The sequence below is a fragment of the Crassostrea angulata genome, chromosome 1, assembly GCF_025612915.1.
Source record: "Crassostrea angulata isolate pt1a10 chromosome 1, ASM2561291v2, whole genome shotgun sequence".
NCBI lineage: Eukaryota > Metazoa > Mollusca > Bivalvia > Ostreida > Ostreidae > Magallana > Magallana angulata.
Genome location: NC_069111.1, coordinates 33,047,017 through 33,062,675, shown reverse-complemented (window position 1 = coordinate 33,062,675; position 15,659 = coordinate 33,047,017).

The following is a 15,659-nucleotide window of genomic DNA, read 5'->3' as shown; positions in this document are numbered from 1 at the left end:
AGAGAGGGTTGGGGCTAGGGGGTTTGGGGGGGGGGGGGGGCTCCATCCTGGAAAATTCATATTCATTAGTTTCACATGGTAAATTTACCGTAAAAAAGGCATTTGACCCCCCCCCCCCCCGACAAACAGAATTATTCTTTGGACACCCACCCCCGGCAAACACAAAAATAAATGCATATAGCATAGATAATTCGTTCGTTTACTATGTATTCTTGCTAACTCTTAAATTTATGTTGTATCGTCTCGCTATCGTCATAAACCAATAATTATTCACTCAAATAAAGTACATTGTAACGTTATCTCGAAATCTTATTCCCTGAACTTTATTTTGTAAATAAAAGGGGTTTGACTTATTTCAATGCTTAAGACGTATGTAAAATGATTATAATGTATTTACAGTAACTATGTTTCTTTTTAATAAATAATTGCTAACAATTTAAAAGTTTTTGTACACTAAAAACATAGTATTACACACTAACTATCTTATGAAACCACAAACACACTGTAACCGTCACTATCTACACCCAAAAAAGTTGCATTTCTTTTTTAAAAAATTGTAAATAACAATGTTATTATATCATTTCAGACTGAAAATTTTAAATTGATAATTCAATTTAACGAAATCGCCATTATAAGTCAAGTATGACTCAAGGGTGTTTCAAAGATTATCAATAATGATTGTCTAATTAAAGGAATGCTCATTTATTTAGAGTCTTCCTTTAGTGAATTTTATGTTTACAATGAAAACCCAAAATCTAGCAGCCCACATTCCAAAAATTCCGGATATAACCCCCTATTTTAGTTTTTTAAGTGTCACTTGATAAAAGGAAACGAAGTAGCTAATTATCAGACCTTCCTTTTCCGGAATGCCTGGGTATATAAATTATGAATTTGCGCTATTCAGACACCAATTTTGCAGAAATTTTATGAAATAATGACACAAATAGGTTACAAATCAGAATTTGAGTTTTCTATTGTATCTCTTTGGCATGTTGTGAAAATTGTATGAATCAAATAATTATGTACTTCATTGTAGGATGAATGTGTTACCCGACGTATATGTTTTACATCAAACCACATGTAATTGATCTGTACAGTTTTTAACCAACTCTCCTCAGTTTTCCTTTTCCAATATTAATTAAACAGTGGACATTTTTAAGAAAGAAAGGGGTAGGGTAGGGGGGGGGGGAGAAATTGCGAAAGGTTAAAATTAAGAGGGCTCAATGTTCGTGGCCTTTTTAGGCTAAATTATTGATTTTCTTAAGAATAAGATCTCTATATAAGAAAAATATAAAATATATAAAAAATATAAAATATAAATAACAAAATATATAATATATAAATAAAATATAGAAAAATACGGAAATTTTAACGATAAAAGATATAGTATATTTCTTAACAAAATAAAAGTTTAAAGCTTAAAACATCAATAAAAAAAATTAAGGTAGGCCTGATTGTTAAATTGTTGACTACCCAGCCTCTACACGTGTACAGTACAAGTATTTGGCTGCATGCCAATACGCGATAATAATATTATATAATAATTATATATAATATGTCTCATACGATGACTATATCCAATAGAAGCAAATCCTCCATTAAAGACATTGACCCTTCACTGACCTTTACCTAAGTCCTTTGTCCATGGCCTTTCTCATTTTTTTTTAGCTGCAGGTCTGTAGCTCCAGGTCTGAAAGAGCTACAGTTCTACAGAAAACTTTTACGTTGCAGAAAGAGACACACATAGGGACACAAACAGGCAGACGGATCAAAATCAATTGTCTTCCTCTAAAAGACATATAAACTCCAGACGTTTATATTTGTCGATTCGTCAGCCATATTAAGTGTTGGGTCGACAATCAATGATGACATTTAGCGACCACAGGACACAGAGCGAAATACTTTATAGGGACAGTCTGTTGAGACCACATGGGATTCGTCATCAGTAGCTCGCCACACAGGGTCAAACAAACTGTGGGTGGGGGATTTACGGAAAATTTCAGACGTGACATGAGGTTTTGCAAATACAAATCGAATGATTTTTGTACCTTGATTTACGCCTTTGCCATCGGAACGCCCAATTTTACCTAAAAGATGGTTGTTTTAAAAGTAGGTATTGAATTCTTATATCATGAATATTAGCAGTCAATTGGTGATAAATTCACCCAAAAATAATTTTTTAAAGAAAGGAGGATAAAAAGTAATCGGTCATATTTTAAGAATATGATTGCTAATTTTCATCTAGCTGATAAAGTATATTGTACAAATATTAGTTTGTTAATTAACCAATCTTATTAGTTATAATCATACATGTTCAGGACCATTACTTCAATTGCAAAAGATAGCTATCTATTGCACAAATTCAAATTTTGTGATCAGTTTAAAACTTCCAAAGAATGAACGTGACCAGCACAATTTATACAGTAGCAACACTGATTCAATGTGTTTCTTTTTAGGATCTGACATGTTTATCTGTTGTAATATTTTTCGTATTTAAAACCACGAGCCATAAATCATGAGATGTCTAAGAAGGTGTGAGTGAATGACTCAGCTTTCGAACTGTATGACAATAAATGGAGCGAATCGCTGTAAATAAAAACACAGGTGTATGAATTGATATGAGAGAGAGAGAGAGAGAGAGAGAGAGAGAGAGAGAGAGAGGGTACGAAAGAGAGAAAGAGAGAGAGAGATACGAAAATATTTAGTGATGAAGCTTTTTTTAAGCATTAAGTTGTAAAAATACTTTAAATTAGTTTCTTTCAAATTATTAATATCATGTCACCCTTTTAACGAATAGTCATACAACTTTTTGGCGATTCTTGAGATAATGCCAATATTTCATTGCACCAAAAATTTCTTATTTTACTCTCATGCTGTTAATCCTATTACAATTGCAATTTATTAAATTTAAATTGACGCGTTAATAGCGCCATTGTACTCACTTATGCCTACAATAAATGAAAACTCCAAGACAAAGATAAAAGTTAAACTTATCGCTAGATGTTGAACATTGGTTTTCCAATGTCCAACAATCCTCGTTCTATAACGGCTTAGAAGCTTGAGAATGTTACATCATATACAGTATTGTTATGAATTAATTTAATGTTATTTTTAGTTCAATCTTTTAACCAAATCTAAAATTCAATTTTTTGACAATGTACTTTATCTAACCTGGCCTACTCCAGATTATTCATACCTTTATGACCTTCTTCTATCTAATATCTTTATTCTTATTGGTTAAAAAAGTTCATCATTGCTTGGATAAATGTCTGTGGTATAGCCTTAAGATTTATTTATTTTCGTTTAAGGTAAATTTTAAAGTACAATCCGAAGACTTGCGTATAATGCAATGAGGTACACCTTTTCAAAGTGTTTTACAGTATTTGTAAGAATACATTGGTAAAACTGTTGTGGATCCTTTGTCAATATCAATGATACATGTATTAATGTTCATTTGAAGGTCATATCATATAAGTGCTTTCTTTCAATTAATTTGTTTCGTTACCTTTGTTTTGTATTTGCATGCTGTTGTTTCATTTTGTTGTTTGATGTTACCGTTTTGTAATATGTATAAAAAATAGTAATCATGTGGCATATTAATAAAGATAGTTTATTGTAACTGAAATGGCACAATTTATAATATTTGGAATAATTATCACGTATCATTTTACAAAATATGTTAGTCTATTCTCATCCAATAAATAAGTCATATTACAATGGCAATTTATAACACTTTAATGGAAGCATTAATAATGAATCCGTTAAAAGTGTTTTGTACGATTAAGTCTTGAATTTCTAGATGCATATGCATATACCCATATCATTAGATCCACAGCTTTATGGAAAAAAAAACCCTTGACGACTCATTAAACTGTGTCAGAATTCCGAATACACAAGATGCTGACACTGGGTTAGACTGGATAATGCACAGAACTAAGTAATTATAGAACCCTCACCACAGACTTCCTGTCAGCAATTAATACAGTAGTACGGTCCCATTTGTCAGGGGAACGTATAGCGTGAGGGTAGCTTGGAAACGCTGTTGACGTGCTTTTCACTTGCGGTATGACTTGCTCGGAAAATAACGTATTAATTGAGCATAATTTGTGTTCTAGATTCTTTGAACATTTGAATTGATTTTGTATTTTTTTTAACTTATGAATGTCTCTTTTTTTGAATCTCATTTATGTGCTTTTGTTGTTGTAAGTTATTTTTGTATGTTATTTATACAAATCATAAAGATTTTTTTCTGCTTCTGTGTCAATGAGCAACACAGCAGCGCCGCAGCAATTTGATATGTTCTGTTGGTATTTATTTCTTGTAAAATAAACTACAAAACGCTTGAAAATCTTGTTCTTATTGACATCATACTAATAAGAAATATTAATGAAATATTAATGAAAGACAAAAACAGATATAGCACGTCAAGGAACTTTATGATCAAATAAAACAATGTATGACGTCAGACTTTGACATGTTATACGGCTATATATAATTATTTTTAAAATCGCTGACATATTCTAAGTTTAAGGAAGAACACGATTGGATTTCACTCGCCATTTTCAGTTTTCCCTGTAGATGTGATAGTAAACATTGTTTTGAAATCCAGACAGCCATGTTCTTTGGAATTAATAAAAACAACACATTTGAAGGGGAAAAAACATTAAAGGACACATTTTTCTAAAGTTGTATGAATAAATTCTTATTAGTTGTTATCAATCACAGAGATGCAATGTGTGCATACATGCTACTAAGATAGTTGTAACATTTTTAAGCAACACGTAGTTTGTTTTATCTAAATTGCACCTTTCGTAAATTAAAAACTGCATTACATTTAATAAAGACGTAGCATTAATCTCCTTTCTAGGTCCGTCCCTTGATTTGGTTTAAGCTTTATCTTGGGCTTAAACCTGTTGAAGTACTGTTTTTATATTACAGAATTCCTTTAATAAAATCATATGTTTAAATTGAAAATACATGTAGCAATGTACATGTTAAAGAAGGTGGAGTTGTTTTCTAAGCTTACATGTACATGTAAGTACATATGAACCTGATACATGTATGTAAAAGACGAATAACATACGTACATTACGTTCCGAAAAGGGGAACCCCCCGTTGGTCACAGAATCATTGATGACGTTCGAGACGATGTTTACGATCATAGAATTTGACATCAAACTGTTACACAGTATCAGGATTAACTGCCACATTCTGCGTTCTGGAGAGGAAATAAAAAGATAAAAAGAAAACATACAGATTTATTTTTAAATCATGTTGTCTACGATTAACTTGCTTGATATGAAGAAAGTCTATATTATGGAGGGAATTGTTATCTTTATTCTTTATTTTAATAAAAAAAAAACGCGTTTAAAATCTTAAACAATTTTCAATTTACACGCACGATGTAAATAAAGAAACACAATGTGATATTTAAATCTACAGTATGTTAGACAATTAAAGAAAATCATAGTTCAGAGGAAAAAGTAACCATGCCATACACATGCATGTGCATGTATAAACATATGTTACGTATCTGAAAATTTGAAAATTCCTTGCACGCACTTCGACTTTCTAGCGTAAAATAAACCCATTTAGCATATACAATGTATAAGTACAGTCCTAATACATATTCTGGACTTTTATCAATTCTAACTTCGTTTGTGTGTTTAGATTTGAGTGCAAACTTTTATATTTGCATGTACCACAAACATACAATAATATTTTTTGAAAACATCAATAAATTAAATGATTTCATCCAAGTCAGTCGAGCTTCATGTCCGCTGTGTAATTTTGAAAATGCATACGTTTGATTATGGAGACTTGCAAATATTTAGGGTAAGTTAAACAACCGTTCACAGCGAAAAAAAATGTCGACAACCTATTAATAGAACAAACACACATGACCGCACCAATGCAAAAATAGCATTTCATTGTATACAAGTTTCTAAATTACTCGATCGCCAATCTATTTTTAATGTTTTGTTTTTATGTACCTGTAATGAGTTTAGGGGCTAAGACAATAAGGGGAATAAACAGCATCGAATTTTTTGAGATTTAGAATTACGATTGACATGAGTTCAGAGACCTTGAAAACATTTGATTATTTACAGGTTTATACTAAGATTTGATTTTTTACAGTTTGATATTAAGATTTCATTTTTTACAGTATTTGTATTATACTTACATTTGATTTTTATAGTATTACACTAACATTGAATTTTTTTTACAGTATTTATATTACACTTACATTTGATTTTTTACAGTATTACACTAACATTTTACTATACATGTACGTCTTACTTTCAATTTGACGTCATAAATGTGTCTTATTAGTTTTAGCATTATTATTCATTCATATTACGAAACTAAAAAAAGATCATTCAATTAATTGTCAAATAAAATTGTTAAGCACACTAAATACTTCTAGTATATGCCCTTCAACACAGTGTCTTTTCAAATATCTCTATAGGTTAATTGCCATTTTTATGCAGTGATTAGTTGTTGCATTTACTGATTTAGAGGAATTAAAAGATCACAGAATTTAATGGAAAAACATATTAGGATGTAAATATTGTGAAGAAAATGATCGGAAACTGCTGGTGGACAAACCGAAAGACAGCAGCAAAGCAATATGCCCTCCCTTCTTTTTTCCTCCATTTTTCAACCGTCAACGCATGTATTGTATTATATTCACTATTGTTTATTGGATTTTTCGCAATACTAAATTATGCAGTTAAAAAAAACCTGTCATTGTCATGAACTATTTTCAACGGTGTTATTCATAGTTTAAATGGCAATACAGGAGTTCAAATTTCACAATTACTTTCTAAACTTCTTTTGATTACATTAAACGTCATTGATTCTATTCACATATGTGAAATTTATGATAAAATGTTGAAAAGAATTCAACTTATTAGACCAAAAATATACGGGATAGAATTTTGTTCATAACCCCATTCTCTCTCTTTGCAACTTGATCGTACAATTCTCGAAGTTATCATGGAGCTTTCAGTGTGTATACTTATACTCTCATAAACATGTAATGATTTTGCTTCCCATAATTTGTGACATTTTTGTACACGTTCAACAGTATTTCACGAGTAGGACAAACACCATCAAAGAGAGACAACTCAAGTGACATTTTCCGGAGCAAGCCACTGTTGTCTATCTTTGAATTGAGGTGATAAATAAGCATCATACGTGCGTTCACATTCGTAACTGAGGCTTGAAAAATGTTGTTTAGAAATGTATATGAAAAATATTGACAGTGATTGACACATCACTTACCCTCAGAAGCGTTGAATGTACTTGAGAAATAAAGTACGAGTTTTCGTGAATGTGACAGAATAACCTCCGAGGTCGAGAAATGTTGTTTTTGAAATATAAAAGCCGAGACGTTAGCCGAGCCTTTTATATTTCAAACAACATTTCGAGACCGAGGAGATTATTCTGCAACATTCACGAAAACTCGTACTTTATTTCTCAAGTACATTCAACGCTTCTGAGGGTAAGTGATGTGCCAATCACTGTCAATATTTTTCTTTTCTTTTTTTTCTTTTTTTCTTTTGTTTTATTTCTATTCTACTAACAGCCCAGTATTTCTACAGATCGTTTCTCCTATAGAGAGACGATCTATGTCATTTTGACGGCTGTTCCGTGTAACCCCAATGGTTTTGTCAGTAATGTTTACATGTGTATCGATCAAAGGAATCACATGCAGACGACATAATTTTTCTTTGGATTATTAATACTCTTTACTTATTCATAAAATATCTTTGAATCATGTTCCTAATATATTAAGGGCAATTCAATACGATTATTACTACATATTTGTACTAGACGTTTTATATTTCATGTAAAAACACGCAGTGAAAATGTGCTAGGGATGTCCTAGGAACAGCTGCATTGATCATTTGAGGCAATACACATCGTTTTTACTGGAACTAACACGTGAAAATGACATAGTTTTAAAACTTTTTACGGTTTGAAGTTGTACTTTCATGGTCAGTGCGAGAAAAATGGGTATTTCTGATAATTTATATACTGATGACGTTCGTGTTATATTGGAGAATAGTGTCCGCGGCATCTCTTTGATCTCGGTATTAACTGTTGTAGAATTATATACAATCATGAGGCTAATTATGCTATGCTATACATGTATCTATATCTATATATGAAAATTACATTAAAAGTTATAAAAATCATAAATTTAAACTAATCCATTGATAATATTAAAAAGTTTAAATTGATAATTTTTTGAATATTGGATGAATGAATTACTTAATTGTACCAACGCTTTAAAACTGCATAACGATAAATTAAAAATGTTATCTAAAAATCAATACTGTCTTCGTCTTAAGCCAAGGTTGGGAGTCCGCATAGATCACTCCATGAGAGAGATAGAGAGAGAGCGAGAGAGAGGGAGAGAGAGAGAGAGAGAGAGAGAGTCGTACATGTACATGTTGGTCGTGGCTTGCGACGATGTATTAAGGCGTATCAATGGCGTATTAAGGAATAACTGGAATGGAAAATATTTCAGAAAAGGGCCCCCATGGACCCTGAAATATTACAGTGAGATGCGTTCCATTTGTTTAAACACAAATTTCAAAATATAGTTTTGTGTGACAGGATTTTGTACTTTGAGTGACAATTCAAGTAATTTCATAGCTTTGATCAATTACTGTTCACCGTGTACAGTACGTATTTATGAATTTAGTCAAACTGAAGTACATGTATCGGCTTCATAGAAGTCAAATACCTAAGAACAGTCTCTCATTCAAGGTCCTATTTACTAGAAAACCGGTGGGTTCCGAAGATGAAAAAAACCAAATTCTAAAAAATAATTCTTAAGGATGACGTTTACTCAGAATGAAAAATAATTCCACTGATGATAATGAAAAACCAACTATTGTGTGTTATTGAACTTTTATTGTAGTGTTATTTTTCATTTTCAAAAAAGTAGGTCAATGACCTACTTTTTGAGTTAATGGCCATTGTATATTTTTGGAAAATTTAAGGAAAATCACTCAAAATTTTACACTATTATTGAGATTTTTTAATTGTGAAAATAATACAAATTGCTCAACACTTTTGAAATGAAATACAATTTATGAATGGCAGTGACACTAAATACATACAAAGCATTTAGTTTTCCTTCACAATTTTTATAAATATTCCAGTCCGAATTTCCTCTATCACTTTTCAAATTTCTACCCATTTTTGATCCAATTTTACAAAAAATTGAATGATGATAATACAAAATCATTTATAGTTTTAAACTACTTATATTGATCTTATTCTCTTGGCATATAATTTATATTAGGTCAATGATCAAAATTTTGAGAGATGGTGTCTTTTCTTGTTTTTTAAGCATATTTCAATATTTTTTAAATTTATGCCATACGGTTATCATAATGAATAAATGAGGTAAAACCACCACAAAATATGCAAAATTATATAGACTAAAATATAAAATCTTAACTTTTGATATTAGAGTACTTCCTAAAATGTTTAAGCAGAAAACAAAAACTGCAAAATTTAGTCCGAATTTCCTCTGTTTGGCTAAAAGTCTATTTTTGTTTTGGCATAATCCCATAATATAGTAGAAATATCGAATGTTAAGTCAGTAATAATTCATTTCACAGATACTTTTTGTGTTTAGAACAAATTTTACTCATGACATTGAACTTTTTAACAATCCGAATTCGAGAGCTCAAACCCTGAGTAAACAACACCCTTAAAGGTAAACATATGTAGATACATGTAAGAGTGATCTTGTTATTATATATACATGTATATGAAAACCACACTATATATACTTTTTACCCAAATGGGTAGATTTCCTCCATTAACTTGCAAGGTGCCATTTCAGAACATTGCAGTACTAATCATCACAATGAAAGTGAGAAAAGTTGAATGAATTGTCGAAGAATCAGTGATCGCCCTCGGGACTGACCGTTAATTTCTCTCACGACAGGATTTTTTTTTAGAATGTGTCTTTTACTAATTAACAATTTTTAATTGTCAACGAGTCCATGACTATTATAATTATGGACTCATTGACAATTAAAAATTGTTAATTAGTAAAAGACAAATGTGTTGTAATACACATGAACATAAAGACACCCATACATCTTTTATTTAAATGTATTGGGAAACGAAGTCTTTCTTCAAATAGAAGAATACAGTATATCCTTAAAAATCCAGTGACTGATTTGTGGGGTAACGGCATGCGCAGATCTAGAGAGGGTCGGGGCTAGGGGGTTTTGGGGGGGGGGGGGGCTTCATCCTGGAAAATTCATATTCATTAGTTTCACATGGTAAATTTACCGAAAAAAGGCATTGGACACCCCTCACCCCCCCCCCCCTAACAAACAGAATTATTCTTTGGACACCGCCCCCGGCAAACACAAAGATAAGCATATAGCATAGATAATTCGTTCGTTTACTATGTTTTCTTGCTAACTCTTACATTTAAGTCGTATCGTCTCGCTATCGTCATAAACCAATAATTATTCATTCAAATAAAGTAACGTTATCTCGAAATCTTATTCACTGAACTTTACTTTGTAAATAAAAAGGGTTTGACTTATTTCAATGCTTAAGACGTATGCAAAATGATTATAATGTATTTACAGTAACTATGTTTCTTTTTAATAAATAATTGCTAACAATTTAAAAGTTTTTGTACACTAAAAACATAGTATTACACACTTATGAAACCACAAACACACTGTAACCGTCACTATCTACACCCAAACAAGTTGCATTTTTCTTGGTGGAATTAAAAAAATTGTAAATAACCATGTTATTTTATCATTTCAGACTGAAAATTTTAAATTGATAAACTATTATGTTTCATTCAATTTAACAAAATCGCCCTTATAAGTCAAGTATGCCTAAAGGGTGTTTCAAAGATTATCAATAATGATTGTCTAATTAGAGAAATGCTCATTTATTTAGAGTCTTCCTTTAGTGAATTTTGTGTTTACAATGAAAACCCAAAATCTAGCATCCCACATTCCAAAAATTCCGGATATAATCCCCTATTTTAGTTCTTTAAGTGTCACTTGATAAAAGGAAACGAAGTAGCTAATTATCAGACCTTCCTTTTCCGGAATGCCTGGGTATATAAATTATGAATTTGCGCTATTCAGACACCAATTTTGCAGAAATTTTATGAAATAATGACACAAATAGGTTACAAATCAAAATTTGAGTTTTCTATTGTATCTCTTTGGCAAGTTGTGAAAATTGTATAAATCAAATAATTATGTACTTCATTGCAGGATGAATGTGTTACCCGACGTATATGTTTTACATCAAACCACATGTAATTGATCTTTACAGTTTTTATGCAACTCTCCTCAGTTTTCCTTTTCCAATATTAATTAAAGAGTGGACATTTTTAAAAAAGAAAGGGGTAGGGTGGGGGGGGGGGGGAAATTGCGAAAGGTTGAAATTAAAAGGGGGGTCAATGTTCGTGGCCTTTTTAGGCTAAAATATTGATTTTCTTAAGAATAAGATCTCTATAAAAGAAAAATATAAAATATATAAAAAATAAAAAATATAAATAAAAAAATATAAAATATATAAATAAAATATAGAAAAATACGGAAATTTTAACTGTAAAAGATATAGTATATTTCTCAACAAAATAAAAGTTTAAAGCTTAAAACATCAATAAAAAAATAAAGGTATGCCTGATTGTTAAGTTGTTGACCACCCAGCCTCTACACGTGTACTGTACAAGTATTTGGCTGCATGCCAATACGCGATAATAATATTTGTATAACACTGTTTCATACGATGACTATATCCAATAGAAGCACATCCTCCATTAAAGACATTGACCCTTCACTGACCTTTACCTAAGTCCTTTGTCCATGGCCTTTCTCTTTTATTTTTAGCTGCAGGTCTGTAGCTCCAGGTCTGAAAGAGCTACAGTTCTACAGAAAACATTTACGTTGCAGAAAGAGACACAAATAGAGACACAAACAGGCAGACGGATCAAAATCAATTGTCTTCCTCTAAAAGACAGATAAGCCCCAGACGTTTATATTTGTCGATTCGTCAGCCATATTAAGTGTTGGGTCGACAATCAACGATGACATTTAGCGACCACAGGACACAGAGCGAAATACTTTATAGGGACAGTCTGTTGAAACCCCATGGGATTCGTCATCAGTAGCTCGCCACACACGGGTCAATCAGGGTCAAACAAAATGTGGGTGGGGGAATAAGGGAAAATTTCAGACGTGACATGAGGTTTTGCAGATATTTGTACCTTGATTTACGCCTTTGCCATCGGAACGCCCAATTTTACCTATATCTTGAATTCTTATATCATGAATATTAGCAGTCAATTGGTGATAAATTCACCCAAAAATAATTTTTTAAAGCAAGGAGGATAAAAAGTAATCAGTCATATTTTAAGAAAATGATTGCTAATTTTCATCTAGCTGATGAAGTACATTGTACAAATATTAGTTTGTTAATTAACCAATCTTATTAGTTATAATCATACATGTTCAGGACCATTACTTCAATTGCAAGGGATAGCTATCTATTGCACAAATTCAAATTTTGTGATCAGTTTAAAACTTCCAAAGAATGAACGTGACCAGGACAATTTATACAGTAGCAAAACTGATTCAATGTGTTTCTTTTTAGGATCTGACATGTTTATCTGTTGTAATATTTTTCGTATTTAAAACCACGAGCCGTAAATCATGAGATGTCTAAGAAGGTGTGAGTGAATGACTCAGCTTTCGAACTGTATGACAATAAATGGAGCGAATCGCTGTAAATAAAAACACAGGTGTATGGATTGAAATGAGAGAGAGAGTGAGAGAAAGAGAGAGAGAGAGAGAGAGAGGGGGGGGAATATTTAGTGATGAAGCTTTTTTTTTAAGCATTAAGTTGTAAAATACTAAATAAGTTTCTTTCAAATTATTAATATCATGTCACCCTTTTAACGAATAGTCATACAACTTTTTGGCGATTCTTGAGATAATGCCAATATTTCATTGCACCAAAAATTTCTTATTTTACTCTCATGCTGTTAGTCCTATTACAATTGCAATTTATTAAATTTAAATTGACGCGTTAATAGCGCCATTGTACTCACTTATGCCTACACTAAATGAAAACTCCAAGACAAAGATAAAAGTTAAACTTATCGCTAGATGTTGAACATTGGTTTTCCAATGTTCAACAATCCTCGTTCTATAACAGCTTAGAAGCTTGAGAATGTTACATCATATACAGTGTTGTTATGAATGAATTTAATGTTATTTTTGGTTCAATCTTTTAACCAAATCTAAAATTCAATTTTTTGACAATGTACTTTATCTAACCTGGCCTACTCCAGATTATTCATACATTTATGACCTTCTTCTATCTAATATCTTTATTTCTATTGGTTAAAAAAGTTCGTCATTGCTTGGATAAATGTCTGTGGTATAGCCTTAAGATTTATTTATTTTCGTTTAAGGTAAATTTTAAAGTACAATCCGAAGACTTGCGTATAATGCAATGAGGTACACCTTTTCAAAGTGTTTTACAGTATTTGTAAGAATACATTGGTAAAACTGTTGTGGATCCTTTGTCAATATCAATGATACATGTATTAATGTTCATTTGAAGGTCATATCATATAAGTGCTTTCTTTCAATTAATTTGTTTCGTTACCTTTGTTTTGTATTTGCATGCTGTTGTTTCATTTTGTTGTTTGATGTTACCATTTTGTAATATGTATAAAAAATAGTAATCATGTGGCATATTAATAAAGATAGTTTATTGTAATTGAAATGGCACAATTTATAATATTTGTGATAATTATCACGTATCATTTTACAAAATATGTCAGTCTATTCTCATCCCATAAATAAGTCATATTACAATGGCAATTTATAACACTTTAATGGAAGCATTAATAATGAATCCGTAGAAAGTGTTTTGTACAATTAAGTCTTGAATTTCTAGATGCATATGTCGTACCCATATCATTAGATCCACCGCTTTATGAAAAAAAAAAACCCAGGACCACTCATCAAAATGTGCCAGAATTCCGAATACACAAGATGCTGACACTGGGTTAGACTGGATAATGCACAGAACTAAGTAATTATAGAACCCTCACCACAGACTTCCTGTCAGCAATTAATACAGTAGTACGGTCCCATTTGTCAGGGGAACGTATAGCGTGAGGGTGGTTTGGGAACGCTGTTGACGTGCTTTTTTGACAGATTGTTTTGAATTTTCGAGTTGGAACTAATAATATTTTGCATATTGCTTTTACGATTTGCTAGGTTTTGGAGCAGATTTCAGCGAATAAGTGATCCCAAATTCATTTGATGACGTAATCTTTGCAAAACTCGCAATCCTTCATATTCATATTCCAAATTATGGAATTTTCAATGTTGCCTCAAGTGAATATTTCGTCGTTTGATTTTCCATGATTTCCGCAATATTTTGAAAACATAAAGCGTAACCACAATAAAAACAAGCTTGAGCGCGCGAATCAGTAATTGAAAAGAGATGCATTCAGTACTTTAAGAACAAGCATTCTGAGAGTATTGCATAAGCAATAAACGTCCCTTACCGGTTTGTAGAAATTTGTGAAAACAATGCACTGTTATGCAGAATATCATTTCTTACCGTCTCAACAGACTAACCCGATAACGAACCCGATTGTAATAATACATAAAACCCTGTCGATTAAATTTACAACACAATGCTTGACACTATTTTACAGAACTTATTTGTTTGTTAGAAACAGTAAAAGGAGTGGTCCAAGAAATGCACGATATTATTACTGACAACATACATTCCTCGTTTATTTGATACACACCGAGCCAAATAACGAACCCGAACGTTAAAAAATTGGAATATAAAAAATTAATTTTCTCAAAAATATGTCAACCAGACGCTACAAAAGTGTAAACTTGATCTGTAGTTTGACATTTTGAAGCTGTTCAGCAAATTTCATATTATTCCTCTAACGCATAAAGAAAAAAAGGGTGGAAAACTGAAGTGGGACAGACAGAAGAACGGACAGACAGACAGACGGACGGACGGACGGACGGACGGACAGACAGACAGACAGACGGACGGACGGACGGACGCAGAGGAAAGCTATAGTCCCCTCCGGTGAAAACCGGTAGAGGACTAATAACTTATAAAAAGCGCATTAAACGAGACGATAGGATTGAGGTACGACCTCGCATGTGTAGTAATTGTGACTTTATTGAGAGAAGTAAATTTAATGTGTATTATACTGTTTGCAACAGCTTGCAATAATTATATAAACTCAGAGACGCAAATAACAAAGAAGGTAAGGAACCACCGCCCGATCGTGACGTACTTTTCGTCGAATTAAACAATTAGTTTAATTATAACTTAATAGATCTATCTATTCTCAATTTTGCTGTCTAACAACGTAGTACAAGGGGTTTTAGTGTCAGCTTCTTACCTGTTAGTCCTGGTATTTCCATATTTTTACCTTTCAAAGAATTAAAAAAAAAATTAATCCATTTTATGGTCAAATATGTTTAAAATTTTTAAATCTTTTATATATTATGAAAATGATGTTCCTCTATCAACAATATCAACAATAATGTTCTATATATGTACTGGCTTAATTTTTGTTAAAATAA